The sequence below is a fragment of the Theobroma cacao genome, chromosome 9 (genome assembly GCF_000208745.1).
Source record: "Theobroma cacao cultivar B97-61/B2 chromosome 9, Criollo_cocoa_genome_V2, whole genome shotgun sequence".
Taxonomy (NCBI): Eukaryota; Viridiplantae; Streptophyta; class Magnoliopsida; order Malvales; family Malvaceae; genus Theobroma; species Theobroma cacao.
The window spans coordinates 21438958-21462962 of NC_030858.1; the positions used below are offsets into that span (position 1 = coordinate 21438958).

General features: G+C 35.0%; 1 long non-coding RNA gene across 1 annotated transcript; it reads left to right on the forward strand.

The window, feature by feature from the left end:
* Positions 10450 to 11789, forward strand: LOC108663386. Its single transcript, XR_001929365.1, has 3 exons — positions 10450 to 10579; positions 10794 to 10868; positions 11753 to 11789. It is a non-coding gene; the product is annotated as an uncharacterized LOC108663386 (long non-coding RNA).

A 24005-nucleotide genomic window follows, 5' to 3' on the forward strand; every position in this document is an offset into this window, starting at 1 on the left:
CACTACAAGACAAAGTAACGGCTAGAACTCATCCTCAACTGTTTTCAACGGCCATAAATTGTCAAACTTCCATCAGAGTTGCATCTCCAAGTATAAAAGGGTCTTCCAACAATGAGAAACAAGTTTTTTAGAAGCTTTGAATGAGATTTGAGCTGTAGAAAGTTGAAAAACCAGAAAAGCTTCACTGCACTTGTTTGCACTTAAACACTTACTCTTTGCCATTGTATTTAGCACTCAATCTTGTACCATTCAGATCAACTTGTGATCATAGGTACTTTCTTTAACCTCTCTTCTTGTATACTTAGACTGAGGAAGTCACTCTAAGGGGTTGTTCAAGCTTGGGAAAGCTTGAATGTTATAGGTTGTGGTTGAGCCTTGGGAAACCACTTTGGGTTTTAGTTGAGCTCGTGAAAAACTAATGTAAAGGTTTTGGCTGAGCTTGGGAAAAGCCATTGTAAAAGCTTGGTGAAAGCTTGTGAATTTCATCAGATTCTTAGAGAATCGTTGAGAAAATCCTTGGTTGGATAATCAAGGTAGTGGATGTAGGTCTTGGACCCAACCACTCTAAATTTTTGTGCACCTTATACTCTATTTTTATATTCTTAAGTTTTGGAAATTAGTTCCACATCTTGTCAAGAACTAAATTGTGCTATTCACCCCCCCTTTAGCACATATTAACGGGACCAACAAATGGTATCAAAGCTAGTTTCCTGTTATTAAGGCTTAACATCCTTTAGGATGATCCAAATGGCTCAACCAAAATCAGTAGTAGCTGAGGGACAATCAACAAACAGACCACCTCTGTTTGATAGCTCTAATTATCCTTATTGGAGCACTAGGATGTCAATTTACATTAGAGCTATAGACTATGAAATGTGAGACGTCATAACTGATGGACCTTTCATGCCCTCAACCATGAATGTGGTGACAAATGAGTTGATGCCCAACCCAAGGTCTAAATGGACTGAGGCTGAAACTAAGAAAGTTCAAATAAATTTTAAAGTCATCAACACATTGCATTGTGCATTAACCCCCACTAAGTTAAACAAAGTCTCAAGCTGTACAAAAGCTAAACAAGTGTGGGAAATACTTAGAATAATCCATGAAGGGACTTCTCAAGTAAAGGAGTCCAAAATTGCTCTCTTAATACATAGTTATGTAATGTTCAAAATGGAGCCTGGTGAAGACATCACCAGCATGTTTGATAGATTTACAAACATCACAAATAAATTGAGTCAGCTAGGCAAGCCTATCCCTGAACATGAATTAGTTAAGAGACTGCTTAGATGCCTACCAAAATCGTGAAAACCAAAAGTGACTACCGTTAGAGAGGCTAAAGATCTGAACATCATCACTCTCAATGAGATTTGTGGTTCTTTTCTCACTCATGAGCTGGAGCTTAAGGAAGAAAAAGAAAAAGACCGAAAGGAAGTAAAGAAAAAGAAAAAGAACATTGAACTTAAAGCCAACATCCTTGAAGAAGAGCTGGAAGAGCTTTCCTGTGATGATGATGATGAATTAGCTCTGGTTGTAAGAAAATTCAGAAAGCTAATGGGCAGAAGAAATCGAAGGATAGCGAAAAGAGGTTTCAAGAAAGAGCAAGGTGCTTCATGGAAAATAAGAAACAAAAATGACTCCAATAAAAAGGAGAAAATGAGCTGCTACGAATGCAAGAAACCTGGTCACTTGAAGTCCGAGTGTCCATTGCTGAAAGATGAAACCCCAAAGAAAATTATGAAATCCAAGAAAACAATGGTGGCTGCTGCATGGTCGGATAGTGACACTTCAAGCTCTAAAACTGATGATGAAAAATTTGAGGAAGAGCAAACATCTATTTAATGGCACAAGAGGATGAATCAGAGGTATCCTCATCTCCCTGCATTAATTCTTATGATGATTTACAAGATGAATATGAATGCCTTTATGATGAATTTGAAAAACATTTTTCAAAATACAAATCATTGAAGAAAAAGGCTGCATTACTTGAAAATGATTTGGAATAAATCAAATAAGAGTTCACCTCTATTTTTGAGCAAAGAAATATTTTGCAAGTTGAGTTAGAACACTCAAAAACAGACTTTGAGTTTTTAAAACAAGAGCTAGAAAACAAGTCTGAAGCCTTACAAATAACTCTTGATGAAAACACAGCTCTTAAATGTTTGAAAAATGAATCTTCAAAAAGAGATGCATACCATAATAAATATTCAGCTAAAGCATTACCTAGATGTTATAATTGTGGTAAAAATGGTCATTTGTCATATTACTGTTTTAAGAAAAGAAAAGTGCAGAAAGTTAAGAAAATTTGGGTTCCTAAAGGATCCTTTGCTGCAACTAACACTCAAGGACTCATCAAAGTATGGATACCTATAAAGAAAAACTGAAATTCTATTTTGTAGGTTGAGCTAGAATTAAAAGAGACATGTTCAAGAGCTCAACTCAAGAAGAAACAGCCTTGGTACTTGGATAGTGGCTGTTCACGGCACATGACAGGACATGAAATACTGTTTGCTCAGTTGGACAAGAGAAAGAGAGGAACCGTATCCTTTGGAGATGATTTAAAAGGCAGAATCTATGGTATAGGTACGATTGGTAAGAGTTCCCAATCTCAAATTAGTCATGTGTTGCTGGTTAAAGGCTTAAAGCATAATCTACTAAGTATTAGTCAATTATGTGATAAAGGATTCAAAGTATGCTTTGATTCAACTAAGTGTGAAGTGATTGATATGAGTACAAATAAAATCTCATTTATAGGAAAAAGGTTGAAGAACATGTATGTAGTTTTTCTTGAAGACCTTGATGTGAATAGTGAAGTATGTCTTGTTGCAAATGCTGAGAATGATAGTTGGTTATGGAATAGGAGATTAGGACATGTGAGCATGCATACTATGTCTAAATTAATAAAGAAAAATCTTGTTATTGGACTGTCAGAATTGAAATTTGAAAATGATAGGATATGTATTGCTCACCAACTAGGAAAACAAGTTATAACATCCTTTAAGACGAAGAAAATAGTGTCAACATCTAGACCTCTTGAATTGTCGCACATTGATCTATTTGGTTCAATAAGCACAACTAGCTTAGGAGGTAAATCTTATGGCTTTGTAATAGTTGATGACTATTCTAAATATAGTTGGGTATACTTCCTTGCTCATAAGAATGATACTCTACAAACATTCTTAAATTATTGTAAAAAAATAGAAAATGAAAAAGGACTAGCCATAGTTAGCAAAAGGAATGATCATGGAGGAGAATTTGAGAATGATGAGTTTGAAAAATTTTGCAATGAAAAAAGGTTGGATCAGAATTTTTCTGCACCTAGAACACCTCAACAAAATGGAGTTGCAAAGAGGAAAAACAGAACATTAAAAGAAATGGCTAGGACCATGTTATATGGGAACAACCTACCTAAATATCTTTGAGCTGAGGTAGTAAATACAATAGCTTATATTCTTAATAAAGTCTCAATAAGACCCTTGATTTCAAAGACTCCATATGACCTTTAGAAAGGTAGGAAACCAAATATTTCTCACCTTAGGAGTTTTGGCTGTAAATGCTTTGTATTGAACAATGGAAAACAACCTCTAGGGAAGTTTGATGCAAAGAGTGATGAAGCAATATTTTTAGGATATGCATTAAACTCAAAGGCCTATAGAGTTTTTAACAAAATGACCCTAACCATTGAAGAATCAGTCCATGTTGTTTTTGATAAGTCAAATGCTTTACAAAAAGAAGTTCATGATGATGATGATGATATAGAAATCCTAGAAAAACAAAAAGAGGAAATTAGCATAGAGAACAATAAAAATAATGAAGAAAGCTCATCTAGAAGAGAAAATGAAACTCCATTTCTAGAAAATCTGCAAAAAGTAAAAAATCAGCATGATGATCTACCAAGGAGTTGGAGATTTGTAAGAGATCACCCACAAGACCAAATAATAAGTGACATTTCACAAGGAGTTAGAACTAGAAAAACAACTAGAGAAACTTGTGAGTTTTTAGCTTTTATATCTCAAATTGAACCTAAAAACTTTGAAGAAGCTGAAAAGGAGGAAAGTTGGATAATAGCCATGCAAGAAGAACTTGATCAATTCACTAGGAATCATGTATGGTCATTGGTACCTAGACCTTCAAATCATCCTATTGTTGGTACTAAATGGTTATTTAGAAATAAGGTAGTTGAGCAAAGAAATGTAGTTAGAAACAAAGCTAGGTTGGTAGCAAAAAGATACAACCAAGAAGAAGGAATAGATTATGATGAAACCTTTGCTCTCGTAGCTAGGATTGAAGCCATAAGGTTGTTGCTAGCTTTTGCATGCTTCATGAATTTTAAGTTGTACCAAATGGATGTAAAAAGGGCATTCTTAAATGGATTAATTCAAGAGGAAGTTTTTGTAGAACAACCACCTGGTTTTGAAGATTTTGAAAAATCTGATCATGTTTTTAAGCTTCACAGAGCATTACATGGATTGAAGCAAGCTCCTAGATCTTGGTATGAGAGGCTTTCAAAATTTCTAGTTGAAAAATGATATGATAGAGGTAGCATTGATACTACATTGTTCATAAAAAGATATCTAAATGATTTAATTGTTGTGCAAATATATGTGGATGATATTGTATTTGGTGCAACTAATGAAGCTTTATGCAAGAACTTTGCAAAGGAAATGCAAGGTGAATTTGAGATGAGCATGATGGGAGAGTTGAAGTACTTCCTTGGTCTTCAAATCAAACAAAGTGAGGAAGGAATCTTCATCAACCAAGAAAGATATACTTATGATATGCTTAAGAAATTTGATATGCTGAAGCTGAAATCAATTTCCACACCAATGAGTACATCAACCAAACTTGACATAGATGAAAAAGGAAAAGATATGGATCAAAAGCTCTATAGAGGTATGATCGGCTCTCTTCTATACTTAATAGCAAGTAGACTAGATATTCAGTTTAGTGTGTGCTTGTGTGCTAAATTTCAATCACAGCCTAAAGAATCACACCTAAAAGCTGTTAAGAGAATTTTTAGATACCTCATAGACACTCAAGAACTAGGAATATGGTACTCTAGAGACTCAACTTTTAGCTTAGTTGGATATTCAGATGCTGACTTTATTGGCAGTAGAACTGATAGGAAAAGCACTAGTGGAACATGTCAATTTTTAGGAAAGATGCTTGTGTCTTGGTCCAGCAAGAAGCAAAACTCAGTAGCATTGTCTACAGCAAAGGCTGAATATGTATCATTAGGTAGCTGCTATGCACAAATCCTTTGGATCAAGCAACAATTAAAAGACTATGGAATAACAATGCATAATGTACCGATATACTGTGATAACACAAGTGCAATCAATATATCAAAAAATCCTGTGCAACATTCTAGGACAAAGCACATTGAAATTAGACACCATTTTATTAGAGACCATGTAGTGAAAAATGACATTAAAATAGATTTTGTGAATACTCTACATCAATTAGCAGACATTTTTACCAAACCGTTGACTGAAGATAGATTTTGTGAGATTAGAAGAAATTTGGGGATGGTTAATGTGAAGGAATTATGAGAAAATCTTTGGCTCTCACATTGAAAACAGAATGCATTCAGTCGACTAAGGAATTCTTAGTCAACTAAGAGTAGCTTGAATCCTTAAATAATAAGACTCAGAGAGTTTAAAGAAGTAGGAGTAAATTATGGTAAAAATTTGATTTACCGGGTGTAAAGAGGAATAGAGTAGAGGTGCCAAAGGTAAATAATCAAAATTTTAGAGGGAGATTTGAAAATACGAAGAAATAAAAGTAGGACAGTTCTTCAAGGAAGATGAAAAGTTTTCTGAGCAACAACTGCTGCCAACCTCTTCTTCCCTCTCCTCTGTAACTCATTACTCTAAAAATAAAAACCTAAACTTCCTAGTTACCTCTAAAACCAACTCAGACCTTCAAAATTTCTAGAACCAAAATGGCTAGAACATCTCAGAGTAAAGAAGTATCAGATAAGAAGAAAGGAAAAAGGCCAATAGAGGAAGAAACTGGAACAGAAAGTTAAAAGAAGAAACAGAAAATCACGCCTGCATCAGTGAAGGAAATAGCCAAAAAACTAAGGGAAAAGAAACAGAAAACTGACAAGAAGAAAGATACAGAACTCTCACTCTAGAAAGGTATCAGTTCTTTTTCTTCTTCAAAATTTAGAAATAAGCTGCATGAGTATAGATTCAAGAATATAGAAAATGCACCAATCTCCTACGAAAAGTTTATTGATTGGAAGAGTTTTAAGGAAAATGAAAAAATCTAGACCAATCTATCTGAGTACTTTGATGAACTGAAACTTAAAGGTTACAGCACCTTTAAGAATAGGTCATATAGTCCAAGTCCTGTTAAAGAATTTTACTCTGGCATTGCTCTGATGACTATGTAGAAGATAGCTTAAATGTCTATTTGAATGGAAAATAGATTGTTGTGACTACTGGAGATTTAGGGAACCTGCTGAAAATAGAGGGTGAAATAGGTGAATTTGAATTTCCAGAAAAATATGATCCGTCCTCACTGTGGGAGATCATCACTGAAAAGAAAGAAAAGTACTCCTTTAAAAGTAATTTAGGTTTGATAATCAATCCACAGATTAAGATACTGCATTACTTTATAGCAGCAAATATTCAAGGGAAAAGTGGAAGTCTTAGCTACATCAGCCTTCAGGATCTTTGGCTGATGGAGCATGCTTTTAATGGAGTGTCTCTAAATTTGGGGAGATTTATGATTGAGAAAATGAGAAGTGCTTGTGGACTTGATAAGGTCAATCTGCCATATGAGAATGTGATTACATCCCTTGTGCAAAAGAAAGGAATATAGGCTAAGAGGTATGATATGGACGTGGAAAAACCAAAGACCAAGCCATTTATTATGGCAGCTTAGTTAAGATGAGGTATGTGCTTGATGGAGAGAAGTTTATTAAAACTTCCAAAGCTGGCCCAAGAAAATATCACAGTCTACTTGCTCAACATGAAAAAGCTCCTTCCAGATTTTTGAATGAGATGATTTTTAATTTGCTTATGAGGATTGATGGTAAGTTGACTGACCAAGGAGTGAAGCTCCAGAAAATGGAAGATAAAATCACTGAGTTGGAAAACGAGCTAAAGGAGAAGGAAAACATGGCATCTGAACTTGTGGCTGCAGACAATTCTACTACATCTAGCACTGCACCTGCACAGTAAGGTACTGAAGGTTCAACAAAGCCAGCAGAGAAGTTTGCCCCTCATATTGGAAGTTCTAGCACTCAAATTGAAGGCTCTAACTACAAGTCTGCCAATCCTATTTTGCAAACTGAGAACTCCCCAAAAGGAGTTGATCAGCTAGCCAAAAAACTCTCCTTTAAATCTCAACGCAAAAATGACTCAAAACAAAGGACTGAAGTAGTTGATGTAAAAACTGAGAAACATCAAGTCTCTTATCCCAATTCAGAGAAAGTTTTCGTTATGGACATTTTTCACCAAATGGTCAGAAAGGAATAAGCTGAAAAAGTCACTATCAAGACAACAATTCAAAAGGATGGTGCAAATGTAAGAAAAAGAAAGAAACTTGCTTCAACTCCCAAACTAAAGGCAAAAATAGGGAAACCAGAAGCTACCACAACACCACCAGTTGAGGCAAAACAACCAACTAAAGGAAGGAAGATTATGGCAACCAAGACAGCTTTTCTCAAAAGAAGAAACTCTTTTAGATTGGCAGAGAAGTCCAAACCAGTTTCAGCCTCTTCTCCTCACAGTCTAGTTCATGTTTAAGACAAATCTTCTCTAGAATCCTCTCTTAGAAAGTCATCTCCTCTCCGAGAACCCTCTCCTTTTCCTCTCAACCTTTTCTATGGTATTGAATCCCCACCCTCTGACACATCAGATGAATATAAGCCCCTCCCTTGTTGACAAAAGGGGGAGTAGAATAGAATGGGTGTAAGAACTAGGAACCAGAAGAATAAAATTAAAAAAAAATGCTAGGATAGAGGAACCAAGAAGGAACCTAGGAAAGGAAAGAAGACAGAATCAAAGATGAATTAACTTAGAAAAATAGGAGATAGGAAGCAAAATAGTCCAGGGGCAGTTTCGAAATACTTGTTGGTTAACTGTTATTTGTGCCATGGTGGCACTTGAACACTTGGTTTTAATCTTGTTATTTATGTGGTTGTATGTGAAATATGAATGCTGATATGACTACGATACTTAACTGCTACAAATTGAAGTCTGCTGATATTTTGGTATTTTGATTGTCATGAATAAAATCTGCTGGTGCTATGCTAATATTGATTTACATACTAATAAATGATTTTTTGTTATGCCATTTTGGATAATTTCTATTTGAAAGTAGATATAGAAGGTGTGTATAGTATATCATTTGAAACCTGAATGATGCAGGCTAAATTCGAAATCAATATACTATTGACAGTTATTGGAACAGTGATAAAAATTTGTCAAAACTTGTAGCTGAAAAATTCTGGATGCAAATCACTCTAAATTGTTGCATATATGTATACTCTAAATGTACAATGTCATTTTTTATGTGACAAGAATAAAATTGGCTAAAACAAAATAAGCAAAATATGCACACACTAAGGGGGAGCTTATACTTAGGGGGAGCAATCCTCATTTTCTGCAGAAAACTAAAAAGAATTAAAAAGATACTATGCTGTTAATCAATGAATGTTTTGTCATCATAAAAAGGGGGAGATTATTGGCTCCATTAGTTTTTGATGACAATAAAACATTTCCATTTATGTGTGTCTAATACCTTTACTTGAGTGTGTAGGAAATTAATATATGAAATTAATTTATTAACTCTTCAAAGAGTATTTTTGAAAGAAAAAGAGGGATAAAATCAACAAGATGTAACTGAATAACAAGGAGGAAGCTTATTGGTGAAATAAGAAAGAACATTGGTTGACCAAATTTCAAATTGGAGAAATGACGGGCTGAAGAGTTTGAGAAACAAAACCAACTTAGTCAGCCAAGTTAGTCGACTAAGTGCCCTCTGCCATAATCTGCAAACCAGAAATAGAATCAACTTAGTCAACTAAGAGCTCGCTGTTTGCAATTTGAACTAGAGCACTACAAGACAAATTAACAGCTAAAACTCATCCTCAACTGTTTCCAATAGCCATAAACTATCAAACTGCCATCAAAGATCTCCAAGTATAAAAAGGTCTTCCAACAATGAGAAACAAGTTTTTTAAAAGCTTTGAATGAGATTTGAGTTGTAGAAAGTTGAAAAACCAGAAAAGCTTCACTGCACTTGTCTGCACTTAAACGCCTACTCTTTACCATTGTATTTAGTACTCAATCTTGTAACATTCAGATCAACTTGTGATCATAGGTACTTTCTTTAACCTCTCTTCTTGTATACTTAGAGTGAGGAAGTCACTCTAAGGGGTTGTTCAAGCTTGGGAAAGCTTGAATGTTATAGGTTGTGGTTAAGCCTTGGAAAACCAATTTGGGTTTTAATTACGCCAATGAAAAACTAGTATAAAGGTTTTGTGAGACCTTGATCTTTATAGACTCGTAGATAGAAATATACGCGATATCCTTAATCAGGGGTAATTTCGTCATTTTCTCAATAAGCCCATAAAAGTAAGTTTTAAACAATATTATGGCTTAAGTAGGCCTAAAGCATAAATGAATGATGAAAATATGGGTGAAATGACAAGGACATAAAAATTTTGATGATTTTCATGTTTTAGGGGCAAAATGGTAATTTTGTCACTTGAGGACAAACTGGGAATTTTTAGAATAAGATTTTGATCACATTTGACTCATTGGAGTATGATTTGAGTTTGAGAGGTGAAAAATTTAAATTCTGACATTTTTTGGAGTTTTAGGGGTAAAATGATAATTTTACGAGTTTACGAGGGCAAAGTTGGAATTTTGGAATTCTACACCACCTAACACTTGTCATGCCCATGGATTTCAGCCATTAACATTTTACATTGTGGATAATTGAAATATTTTATGTGGTGGAGAGAGATTGCTTAATGGATAAGTTTACACATGGACCAATGGAAACATGCCATGTGTCAAGCTTGGATTATTCTAGAATTTCCTTGTAAAATCTATTTAAAACTCTCTTAGTCTCACCCATATGGCCGGCCAAAGCATGAAGTGAAGAGGAAAGGAAAGAACACAAACCCTAGGTGGGAAAATTGAAGAAAAAGTGTGGGATTTCAAGGGATTAAGCTAATTTGTGGAGGGGCATTTTAGTAATTTCTAAGGGAATGGATAAGCTTGGGCCATAAATATCTTCTCCTTCCAGCAGCTTCTTGGGATTTCCAGCAACTTCCTCTTCTTGTTTTCTTCCCTCTCACGTTTCTTCAATTTCTCCATGGAAGCTTGATGTGAAGCTTTCATAACTTTCTCTCTCTAGCTCTAATTTTCATACCCTGGTGCCCTTTTGACTAGAACCCTTGTATTCTTCCACTCTCTCACTTTAAAACCCTTGAAAATGATGAAAATCTTGTTTCCATACTCTCTCACTAGTTAGGTGTTTTAGAGAGAGAAAGAGGAAGCTTTATTAATAGCTTGAGAGCTTTTGGAAAGAAGTTCAAAGTTACAAAGCTATCAAGGTGAGTAGTAAACTAGTATTGGGTTTTAAGTGTTGAGAATGACTAGAGATTTGATTTGTGAATATTTTGTAGTTGAGATTGTTAATTCACTTTGGAGTGATAGGAAAGTGAAAATGGATGGCCATTTAAATGGCAATTGAAAGCTAGCTAAAAGATAGCTTTTAGGGTTTATAGTATGTAAATTGACATTATGGAAATGTTAATTTGATGGTAGGTGCTAACGAAGCCCCATCACCCTAATTGGATCATTAGGGGAATTAAGAGTCGGCTAAAGGCTCAATGAATACTGGTGAGTGGACTTGCATTTCAAACTTGTTTTGGGGAATATGAAAGATTCTATCCAACTTGTCTTAGAAAATGTACCTTGGGAACAAGCTTTTAGTAAAATGATTTTATATTGTGAAAATGTGCTATACAATGGTTTATGTGTTATCACAATATGATAAAATGCATGATATGCATTGGATGCTTCTTTGCATGTTGATGTGGACCCGGCTATGTGCGAGTAGGAGTGCACAAAAGCCGTTGCTGACCCGACTATGTACGAGTAGGAGTGCACATAAGCCGTTGCTAACCCAGTTATATGCGAGTGAGAGTACGCATAAGTCGTTGCATATGAGATGATGATGATGGGAGGGTGTACATGATGATTGATATATATATATATATATATATATACATATATGGTATATGGTTGTAAATGCAAATATGTGAGCATTTGATCTGTTGAAATTTGGGAGTTTACATGTGTTACATGTTGCTATTGTTATTTTAGCAAGATGGCTTGTTTTAAAGGAAAATGAGACTTTTTCCTTGATGTTCTGACTCTCGCTGTAGTAAAAAACTGTCGAGTTTGAGGGCCTTCACCAGACCTGGTTCTCACTGCAACGAGAATGAAGTTCGCTGCAGCGATAAACTTTATGTCCATTTTGGCTAACTTGTGGGTTTTGCTATATTTTCTGATTCTTTGGTACCATAGTTGAGTATTGATCTTTTAAGTGATTTACTCATGAGGGGTTTCCATGAGGGGTTCTACTAAGAACTAGTACAAATTGTATTGTTTTGAGAAAATGAGTGCATCATGATTTCGATAAACATTCCTTATGGTATGTTTGTTCTCTTCTTGTTCACTCACTGAGTTTATGCTCACCGCTTTCAACTTCATGTTTTCAGATTAAGAGACAACCGGTAACTAGGACGTGGTGTCCTCGTGGACTTGTATCCATCTTTTGGTAGGTGTCTCGACATTCAGTAGCTGTACATTCATCTGAGTCTCTCCGTTGGACATCGAGTCTCCTTTTGTTGTGTATAGACGAACCTAATGTGAATTATTAAGATACATGTGTAGACAGTGTATATACACCTGTTGGTATGCTAGTATGAAGTGGCAATGCTCAATATTATTTTGATTCTAAGTTATGATATATGACTTAGCAGTTTATGATGGAATGATGAACATGTCAGATTAATAGGCTTGCTTGGGCTTAGTGGACTACATCCATTGGGCCCATGCGCCGGTCATGGCCCGAAATTTGGGTCGTGACAATTTTGGTTGAGCCTGCGAAAAGCCATTGTAAAAGCTTGGTGAAAGCTTGTGAATTTCACCGGATTCTTAGTGAATCATTGGGAAAATCCTTTGTTGGATAATCAAGGTAGTGGATGTAGGTCTTGGACCAAACCACTCTAAATTGTTATGCACCTTACTCTGTTTTTATATTCTTAGGTTCTGGAAATTAGTTCCACATCTTGTCAAGAGCCAAATTGTGCTATTCACTCCCCTCTAGCACATAGTAATGGGACCAACACAAAATCATGGCATCTAACATTGCAAAATGTATTAACTTGTGTTTAAGGCAAGCAAGAAAAGTGCCAATAACTATCATGATCGAGTGAATTAGAGGCATGTTCTAGTGCTGGTTCCATGACCAACACAAGATGGCCTCGACAATGGCACCAAAACCTGTTATCGATTTTGCACACACAAGTATATGTATCGAACAAGTAATATAGATAGCAAGTCTAGATTATTGTTCCCACAAGGATTTGTTTCTAAAGTTTCATTAAGTACTAAAATTATAAAACAAATTAATCTTATTTAAATAATCCAAAAATTGAAGAAAAAGTAATTAAAAACAATTAAAAATCAACATTAAATAAACTAACAAACTAAATAAGTTTAGAAAAGTAATATATTAAAGACCTAGGATTATAGGTTCATTCAAACATTTCATCTGATACAAGCTTTTCTTGTTATTTATCTTTCTAGAGTCGTTTTACTAACTTAGAATCCAAGCTATGGACAAGTCTCCATCGAGTTGCTTAAACAAATGCCTAACTTAACGAGTTGACTACATGTCCATAGGAATCAATTAAATTAAGTTCATTAACCAAGTGTCCTAATGTGGCTATGTATGACAATTGGCATATGTCTACTCAAATTGCAAATTAGATCACCTAAGTGATGTGAACATACACTATTCAAATCTTAGTTCAATCTAAAATCTCTCTGTCGAGTCTCAATTACATTCATAAATCAGTTAATTGTTGGCTAGACAATCAAAAGCATTAAGAATAGATTTAAATAAACAAAACTACACCCATTCATGATAAACAAAAGAAAAACTAATATTCAAACTATATGTTAAAATCCACCACAATCCTAGAAAAATAGTTTAGCTCATAATATCTAATAAAAACAAATCCAAAGAAATTCAGCCATGAATCCAAGTAAAAAAAATTAAAAAAACCACAAAAGTGGAGAAAGCAACTAATTATTGAAGCTTTATGATCTCAATTATCTTATTTTCTTGCTTTGTTCTTGGCTTCTTTTCTTCAAAATAGTTACTTGCTGCCTCCCCCTTTAAACCTCTGAAAAGGTCCCTCAAATAGGCTTCAAGTAACCTAATTTCCAAAATTCCATCAAATTTATAATTTTGGAAGCTTGGGGTAGCGTCGAGGCCATGATTTCACCGCGCAAGTTCTTCAATGCCGCGACACCAAGCTCTCAAGTTTTTGTATGATGTGCCAATCTAGTCTAGTGCTGCAGCCACAAATTTCCAGTGTTGCGGCAGTGGTTCCTTTAGTGTCGCAGCCATGAGTAGCTCAACGTTTCGACCTCAGTCGCCCTACTGCCTTGTGTAGAACTACATCTATTAAGCATTGTTCAACATGAATTTCACCTAGATATGGTCAAAACTGGGAAAAGTGGTAAGCACAAAAGTTTAAGACCTATCTCTTAACTTTGTAAGGGCTTAAGAATTACGTCATTTGGACTTCTGGAGTGAAAAATATGCTCCAAATACCGCATCATATTCAGTCCACGCCTACTACTGCAGTGCTCCAAATTAGGCAAATATTTTGACCATGATCTGATTAGAACTGGGCAAAATAGTAAACATAAACATTGTAGCCCTTCCTCTTAACATTCTAGTGGTCTAAGAATCAAATCATTTGGAGTTTTTTATAGAGAGATATGGACAAAATTTCACAACATATATGAATAAAGCCATCACTCTACTTGCACGAATTTTTATCAAAAGAGCATTTCTCATCAAATTTCTTGCAAAAAGCAATAAAAAAAACTCGCAATAACTACTCTTAAAGTAATTTAAAACAAAATAACATAAATTTTATTAAAATAACTTAAACTAACTACTCAACATGTAATCAAATTTAAACTAGAAAAACACCTAAAATGCTACAATTTGAATCTACAATCTCAAAAGTCTAGCTACTTAATCTCCCAAAATGTGTCAAAATAACTTTATATAATAGAGTTATCACATTTTAGCAAAATAAAACATTTCTACAAAGCAAGATAGAGGGAGAAAATCAAATCTTGAATGAGAAAGTCTTTGATTGCAGTTTTCCCAAGCTTAATCTTTAAGATTTCCTCTCCTTTTTCCTTCTTTATTTTCAACCACCTTTTATGTAAGATGAGGTCTACTCTTCAGCCCCCTTTTATGAGGTAAATAGCCACCTTTTTATACCCCTAATCATAACCACATGATTAAAAATTAGATTTGAAGGATTCATTAATTCTTGTGTTGGCACTGCGATGCCAAACTCTCTGGCTTGAAGACTTAAGATGCTAGCTAGAATTGGTGAGGAAGGATTCGAGGTTGCGTAGCTAAACTTGCTGTATTACGTTCACTATAGTTCTACTTCTTCTAATATGATTTCAACCATGATGTGGTCAAAATTGGGTGGAGTGATTGCATAATAGTTGTAGCTCTTCCTCTTAGCTTTCCAATAGTCCAAGAATCACATCGATTGGACTTTTGTAGCCCAAGTTGCGCTCAAAGCACCATACCATGTTCAAAACCCACTTTAAGCTGGCTTGCATCATCCATTGCCATTTAAGCTCCATGTCCTTGCACACCTTCAACAATAAAAGACTAAATAAGTAAAGGCTTAAATTAGGACTTTTTAACAAGAAATTAAACTAAAATTTCTTAAATGAAAATGCTATAACATAACTTAAACTATTACTAAGAAAGCATAAAAAATATCTATAAATTACTTGAAAACTAAAGGACTTAGCTCCATTTAGGTTCCAAAATTGTGCAAGATAACTCTACATAATAGAGTTATCACAAAACATGTCATTTACTTGCTCACCTAAGGATTTCTCAACTTAGCATCATACATCAAGGTGGGATTTCACATAATTTTCTTAATGAAACCACTGTTTCATAAATATACAGTCCTTTAAATGAAAGATGACCATTTCTATAAATCCTTTAGGAAAAATATGAGAGTTATATTGTACTTGTAGCATCAAATCCTCCCTAAGAGTTAGCAATACTTAATTGTTTAAACCACACTGAGCGTAGCCTGTTGCAACTTTTCCATACATTTTTTAAGCTACTCATATACACGTCACGACCCAAACTGAGGAGCTGTGTATGGTACACAAGTCTAGCAAGCAAGGCCTGTGAGATCAAAGCAACCCTCAGAAATTCAAATCAAATCAAATCACACAACAAATAGCTAAGGGTTTTCACATCAAACATATTCATCATATAACTTAAATTCAAACACACACAAATTGTCCATTGCCACGTAGTTCATACACAATACTAAACATAATATACAAAAGCCATATGTTGGCTAACATAACAGGGTTCATCCCATATAGCCCTTAGACAAATTAAATGGCACCATCGTGTCTACATACTTTGAACTAGAACATGTTTCAAAACTAAATCGGAAGAGGAATGATACACAAGTTCAGACTCAGCGAAGTGGATCCATCAGATAAGAGGCTTACCAGATGCCAAAATTGGTCTGTTAAAGGATGACTTTAACCACATAGCTCCATGGCCTATTTATTTGCACATGTTACAAATAGACGGTTAAGTCATCTAATACTCAATGAGGGGGGTGCATATAAGTCAAATAAAATTGTACAGATAAATAAATACATATAAGCATTCACAATGCTATCAAACATATTCAAACAAATAACTCCAACAATCGAGGCATAACAAATTACCCTAAAAGGGTATTTTCCAATTTTTACACATCACATTCATGTCATTATGTCTCCATAAATAGTGCATATCAAATTAGGTTACCTTATGAGCCATTACAAAGTTAATCTCTATAGGCACACCATAGTTGCAAAGCATTACATCGAATTCAAACTTATTTCTACTTAGTACAAAACTATGTCATTTTTGTATACTCCTTGATAACCACATGTTCAAATGCTATGGCATATTACTCATAATTCAAATTATAATTATTGAGTGGTCCTCCCTGAACATAATTAAATCACGTATGGCGGCCAACTAGTAGAGTCAAATCACGCATTGTGCCGAAGCAACCGGTAGAAAATCAGATCACGCGTGGCAATGAAGTGACCGACATAAGGTACAAACCATAGTTAGGGCCAAAGCCACTAGCGGAGAATCAAATTGCGCATGACACCAAAGTGATCGATGAAGAGTAAGATCACGCACGGAGCCAAAGCATTTGGTGGAGAACGAATCCCACTTAGTGCCGAAGCAACTAGTGGAGAATCAAGTGATGTTCAGAGCCAAAGCATCTAATACAAAATTAGATCACAAGAATAGGACTCCACTCAACCTCAAATCAAATCAACACTCAAAATCACTCATTTGTTGGACAGAATGCAAATCCACAATCAAGTCCATCATGCCTTTTATACCTCTTATATACCATTTCAAATCAAAGATTATTCTTAATGAGCTTCAAATACTAACTAGCTCAATATTGTGTCCTTAATCCTCCAAGGCATCAAACTTTCAAAATCTTCAAAGAGGCTATTTGAGGCTATTTGTCTTGAGTAAACTATTCCTAGAGATTCAACATATTCATTAGACCTCCAATCTAGGCTCAAACATATGCCATTATGTGGCTTACACTAAGGTATACACACACACAAATTCACATATCATCAATTCACTAGCCTAGTGTAACGACCCACTCACATGGCCGTTACCGGCGTACAGGTAATATAAACAAGCCTACAAAACCCGACTAGCCTTTTAAGCATTTTATTTCACCTATATTTATTTTCCTTATATTTTCATTACTACTCCAATTAAATTTGTCAATCATCAATATCATTGTCTCATCCATAATTCACATCAAAATAATAATAACCAAGTAATACTTCAAAGTGTTTCGATGATATAACTTCACATTTTTAATTTACAATATTTAAAGATCTTAGTCTCAAAATAGTTCTAAACACATTATTTATTACAATTTTAAAACGACTCGATGACTAGATAGCGAAGTGACTTGAAAAAAGCTAGGAGATGCCATTACTTATACAGCTACAAAAAGATTCCTCACTAATGATGTCTCTAGCTATCTATTTGTCTGCACATTAAATAACATGGGTGAGTCTCACAAACTCAGTGATCATCAGGTTTGTAACACCCAGTACCCTCCTATAGAAGTCAATAAGACCTTATCGACAAGACAAAGAGTTAATTGACGTAAATTTAAGTGCCAAAGAGTGGTGACGGGTGAAAGGAATATTTTAAAATAAAATATTCTGTACCTGACAAAATAATAATTAAATAGTAATAATATTATATCGAGGATGAATTAGCGTGTTAAAATAGTGACTTAGAAGTGAATCAAGGTGGGACACTTTAAGACTCGAGGAAACTAGTGGAGAATTTTGGAGTAAGATAACATTTTATTAATAAAATAATATTAAAATATTAATATTTTATTTGTAGTTGAAATTAGTCATGAAGGAGGACTATATGGCTAATGTAAGTGGGGGAGAAGAAGTAAGAAAGAATTTTGAAGAAAAACGACGTAAGTGGGGCTCACATGCATTCATCAAATAAAGCAAGAGAGGGTAAGTATATATTTAAATATTATGGTGACACCTTGGTGAAGTGTCAATTTGATATTTTATTTGTACAAGTGTAATGGAAGAAAAATATAAGGAAATTGGAATTAAAGGAATGATAGGGGACCTAATTGAAAAGAATAAGAAGTTGAGGGGTGGAATTGTAAATAACGAAAAGTAAAAAGGTGAAGCTATAATTATGAACAAGTTGAAGGATCAAATTATAGTTTACGAAATCTTTAAAGGACCAATTGTAAAGGATGAAAAGTTTAGAGGGTCAAATGGTAATTAAGGAAAACTTTGAGGACTTATGTGCATTTTCAACATTTGAAGTTAATTGGAAATTAACTAACCAAGGAAAATTAGATTATGTGGGAGGATGGAATATGCATGTAACAAATACTATTACATGCAAAGATATGCATGCAAGGATGTACTTGTAGTGGTGAACATGTGGGACCCCCACCATGTGACAAACAAAAAGGCATCAGACAAAATGAACAAGATAACACATGCATGTGTATTTTTGAGTTAAAAGAATGCATAGAAAATTTATGCATGATGGACACTTGGTGACAATTAAACTAAAAGAAGAGAAAATATATGTCACAGCCCAAATATCGGGCCATGATCGGTGCATGGGCTCAATGAGCATAGCCCCCTAAGCCCAAGCAAGCATTTTTATGCAATCTCGATCATCATTCCCAACCATCATTTCTAAAACCACATATTGTAATTCTCTACTAAAAATATTCCAGTAACATTTTATAGTGACCCAATACTTGCAATTTTATTATGTCAAAATAATGTCACCCATTCACCAACTCCTAGTGTCATCAATAATCAGATATACATATTTGACTTATAACATGGATACTAACGGATTACATTACATATACATGTTCACAGGTAACAGACCTTTAACCATCAGCAAAATTACAGTGGGTGAAGGTACAACTGCTGAGATGCCATAGTACCTACCAAGAGGACGAGCATATGTGGACAGTCAATCTAGGTCCCAATTGTCTTTGAATCTGAAAACATGAAGTTTAAAAACGTGAGTATAAAACTTAGTGAGTGAACATAAGAAGGGAACAAGCAATCGATAAGAAGAATTTGGAAATCATGATGCACTTGTTTCAAAAACAATGCAATTGATTTAATTTCTTACTAAAAGCCCCTCATTTCAAACTTTGATTAATAACCTCATAGTGTTGTAAAAACCCATGATCAATCCATGAAGTTAAATGGGTGATAAATAGGTCAAAATCAAGCAAGGTAGCAAGCATGGCAACAAGTTTCTCACTGTAGTGAGAAACAGTCCCAGTTTGCATATGTTTTAGTTTTTCTAGCATATCTCCCGACAAATGAGTTTAATTGACCTGATTTTTAGACCATTAGAAAGCTAATAGGAAGGGCTACAACTTTTATGTTTACCACTTTTCCCAGTTCTGATTGAAAGGTGGTCAAAATCATTATCAAACTGAAAGCACTGAACCAAAATTTTGGGTCTACCCGAGAGTTTCTCGTTATAGCGATAATCCATTTTCGCTGCAGCGAAATTCCTCGCTGTAGCAAGAATTCTTTTTCGTTGCAGCGAGAAACAGGGCTGGTTTATGCCCCCACCACTCGAGAGTTTCTCATTGTAGTGAGATTCAGGGCAGATGACAAATTAAAGGATTTTCACATGCCACAAAATCCATTCCTATCATATTGCACATTAAAGTGAACACATTGACAATAACAAGTTTCTCATTATTCATTTCAATCACATATTATAATCATAAACTTTCTATCACATATACATATATAAACATGCATAACACGTACACCACCTCACTTCATTCATTGTCATAGCCGGGTCATCATCATCAGCTTATGCGCACTCCCTACTCGCATATAGCCGGGTCAGCATCCACTTATGCGCACTTCTACTCATACATAGTCGGGTCAACATCGGCTTATACGCACTCCTACTCGCACATAGTTAGCTCATCATTATCACACATAGTTAGCTCATCATTATCACACAACATTATTCATCAATGCACAACACATATTCATATTTATACATACCAACATAATATAGGAGCACATGGATTTATCTTTTTACATATTTCACATTTTCACAACATCAAAACATTTTATCAAGGGCTTTTTCCCATGCATAATTTAATGAAAACAAAGTAAAATCATTTAAATGTTTCATCCCAACACATATATATTTCCCAAAAATACTTTGATGCAAGTTCACTCACTAGTCTTGTTGATTTTTTTGCTTGACTCTAGCCTCAACTAATGCTTCAAATGGACATGTGAGACCTCGTTGGAACCTATACACACAATAGCACCTTAATCAACCCGAATTGGAGTTAATACACTCTCAAAAGCTATTTCCTAATTCAAGTTCAGCTAGTTATTCCTAACTAGCTCCCAATTACCATTAAGTGGCTATTTGTTTACTCTACTCTAGTCACTCTAAAAATGATTAAGAATCTCAATAATAGATTAACTCACGACTCTAATCATCAACTATCATCGACAACTTGAAAATTAAACATAATTCATTACTCACCTTGGTGGTTTTTCTAGTTGAATTCCTTTTCAAAAGCTTTCAAGCTATTGTGGACAATTTCCCTCTCTCTTTCCACCTGTCTAGCTAGTGAAAAAATATACCAAGGAAAGACCTTTAAGGGCTTTCGAGGTGTAGAAGAGAAAGAGTATGAAAAACCCTATGAAAAGGTGTAGAAAAACACAAGGTTTAGGGTTACCATGGGAGGCTTCCATGGAAGATGAAGAAAACATGAAATGGAGAGAAGAGAGGGGAGGAAGAAGAAGAGTTGCTGCAAGCTGCTGGAAATTTGCTGGGGCTTTAGATATTTATATCTAAAGTTTATCCATTTCTCACATAAATTACCAAAATGCCCTTAAAATGGTGACGTTGTCTTCCTCCCATCGTTTGTGCAACCTTTTACTCTTTTGATACTGAGGCAAGGTCTATAATAGTTTAGAAATACTCAAGTTCACGAAAACATAAAAATTTAGACCCAATATGCAAAATGACCATTTTGCCCCTATTGTGGAAATTATCATAATTTTTACTTCTTCATTTATTTTACCATCATAAACATCATTCATTCATTCCTTAAGCCTATTTAGACCTTAATAGCATCATAAAAACCCACTCGTTGCAACTCACCAAGAGAAATGATGAAATTACCCCTAGTTAGTGTTATCGCGTCTACTTCTAGTTACGTGTCTATGGAGGTCAAAGTTTCATAGGCTCACTTCTAAATTACCTTTTTAACTTAGTAATCAATCTCAATTGGCATCCGAGAAGCTTTATTAGCCACCATCTCAAAGTACGGGTACTACAATATAGTTGCATGTAATGTCATTGTCCAATAAGGAAGCCGAATGGAAATGAAGGTGGGAAAGTTGCATGAAATACCATTGGGCACAAATAAGGTTGGATTAAGTGGAAATGAATTAACGAATGGATATGGATAGTAAAAGAGGATTTCTAACCAATGTGGAAGAAAGGAGATAGGATGCATGAAACCTATTGGTTAGCAATATGGCCAAATGAAAATAAAAGGCAAATGTGTGCATGCAATTTGATTGTTTAAATGGGTGGCCATATAAATACCAAGTTTCAAGGAGTAAAAGAAATGCGGATTGGCCTTGGTGAAGCTTGAGAGAACCAGACATTGAGAGAGGAAAAGAAAAAAGAAAGTGTTTTTGATAGCTCCACCCGAGAGGAAAAAAGAGAAAGAAAAAAGAAAAAAGTGGGGAAGGCTCAGGTTGTGAGGATTCAAGGAAACCATGGGTTCCTTGCTCTTCATTGTTGAGTTTAACATCTCATCAACCAAAAAAGTAATCTTCCACATGCAAGAGAGGAACTAATTTGTTGAGCTTGAGGAGAAAGGAAAGCTTGGTTCTAATGTTTCAAGAGAAACAAAGGTAAGCATTGTGGTTTTTATTTGATTATGTTTTGACAATCAGATGGTAATCATAAGACATGTTTTGTGATAGCAAGATCTTCAACAAATCAAAGAACTAGATGCATGCGTGTTGATTGTACATGGGTATATGGTGATTTGAGACAAACAAATGATGCGCAAGTGTTCTTAACCTTAAGTTTCATGAATGGAAAGAAAGATAGAACATTTGTTGATGATTTATGTTTGTGGCAGCAATGGTGAACAATGTTATGAGGAGATATTGAATTGCATGTAGAGTTCAAAGTGATTTGGAAGGTAAACATGCAATGTGGGTATGTTATGGCATAGGTTCGACTAGTTGAAAATTAGTGGTTGCATGTGAGAATATTTATAAGAATAAAGATGAACAATGAGGATATTGATTAAGGATTCTTGGTTAAGATGCTACCCATATATAATTATGCATATGCATGAAATTGGAAATAATGTGTGAGGTTAGGTATAGTGAAAAATAATTATTTGAAATAAGAACAGTTCTTGAAAATGAAAGGAACTAAGCATGTGGTACATAGGGTAGCAAATGTGAGCTGAATTGGAATGATAAATACTAAGTATAGTAAGCTTGATTTATTGCTAGGAAGTGTGCATGTGAAAAAAAGGATTATCATCGTGATTAACTAGAGGAGGAAATGGGTGACCAGCAAGCTAATTTAATTTGAAACATAGCTGGATAAGTGACGAAGTAATATCCAACCATTGTAAGGTGAGTAGGGGGTGTCTATTTTAAAAGATTCCATACTATATAATGTTATATATATAGTAACTTGTCAATGATTATTCAATGCCTTTGTGGAAAGCATGAGTTGCTAGAAAATGATAAGTGATTTGATAAGTGATTTGTGATTTGTGATTTGAATACATGGTTTGGAACAATTTATACACTGCTTTGTGGAAAGCATGAGCTGGTAGAAACCATAGGCAACTATGGATGAAAAGTGATTTGGAAGTTGTTTGTGTAGACTATATATATATATACATATATGTAAAGTGTTTTAGAAACTGGGAAACAAGCCCTTTTGCAATGTTTTGCATCAAACTGTGCCTTGAATCTTTGTCCAATCTGCATAGTTGATTGCACTTGATAAATGGCTTAAATTTGAATTCTTGTGAGCCGATTTTAGTCCAAACTTTATGTAAATGTTTACACCATGCATTTTAATGTGAAAAGCAATTTTGAAAGGTTGTCGAACCTTGTTTTGACCAGATTTAAAGAAAACTCTTGGAAACCTTGATTTGGTTTTGAAAACGGTTTGACAAACTGAGAGCATCGAGTGTAGGCCAAATGTCACATCGGGATAATGTGACCCTTTTGCACAAGTGAGCTTTAACTAGAGAACCTTTAGGTCACCGATAGGCTATTAGACGTGGCTAGGCCATGGTCTATGATTATACGTGGCAAGGCCATAGGTTGTTATACGTGGCAAGGCCACGAGTTGATATACGTGGTTGCGACCACATGATTTCTCCGATGTAGGCCAACATTGTTGAGATTGCCATGGTTGTGGGAATCTAGTGGAGGGGGGCCTCTCGGATTGTTATTATGTGGAAGAGGGTCCATGGGTTGATTATCTATGATTACCTACTTGATAGCCTTTAGAGTTTTTAGACTCGTTCTCTTTGGCATGGTGGAGAGATAATGTTTTTTCGCAGCTCTCTATTTGATTGAAAGCTTTCAGTGCTTTATGTGTTGATCAAGAGTTGATATATGTGGATGCACATGATTATTTTTACATGCCACACATTTTGGGAGCGTGCATGCTTTTATGCAACTATTGTATTTTTGAATGAAATAGATGATTTCTATAACTCCCCGTAACCTTGTATAGTAATCAATATAACTGTATCGATAAGATGAAGGGGCAATTGATGTAAATTCAAGTGTCAAAGAGCGGTGATGCGTGAAAGGAATAGTGTGGAGTAAAAATATTCCGCGTTCGAGAAAATAGTAATTAAATAATAACATTTTTATCTAATATGGATTAGCAAGTTACAAAGGTGATTCGAAAGTGAACCAGGACAAAGTGAGACATTTTGGTTCTCCAGGAGATAAGTGGAGAATTTTATAATAAAATAATATTTT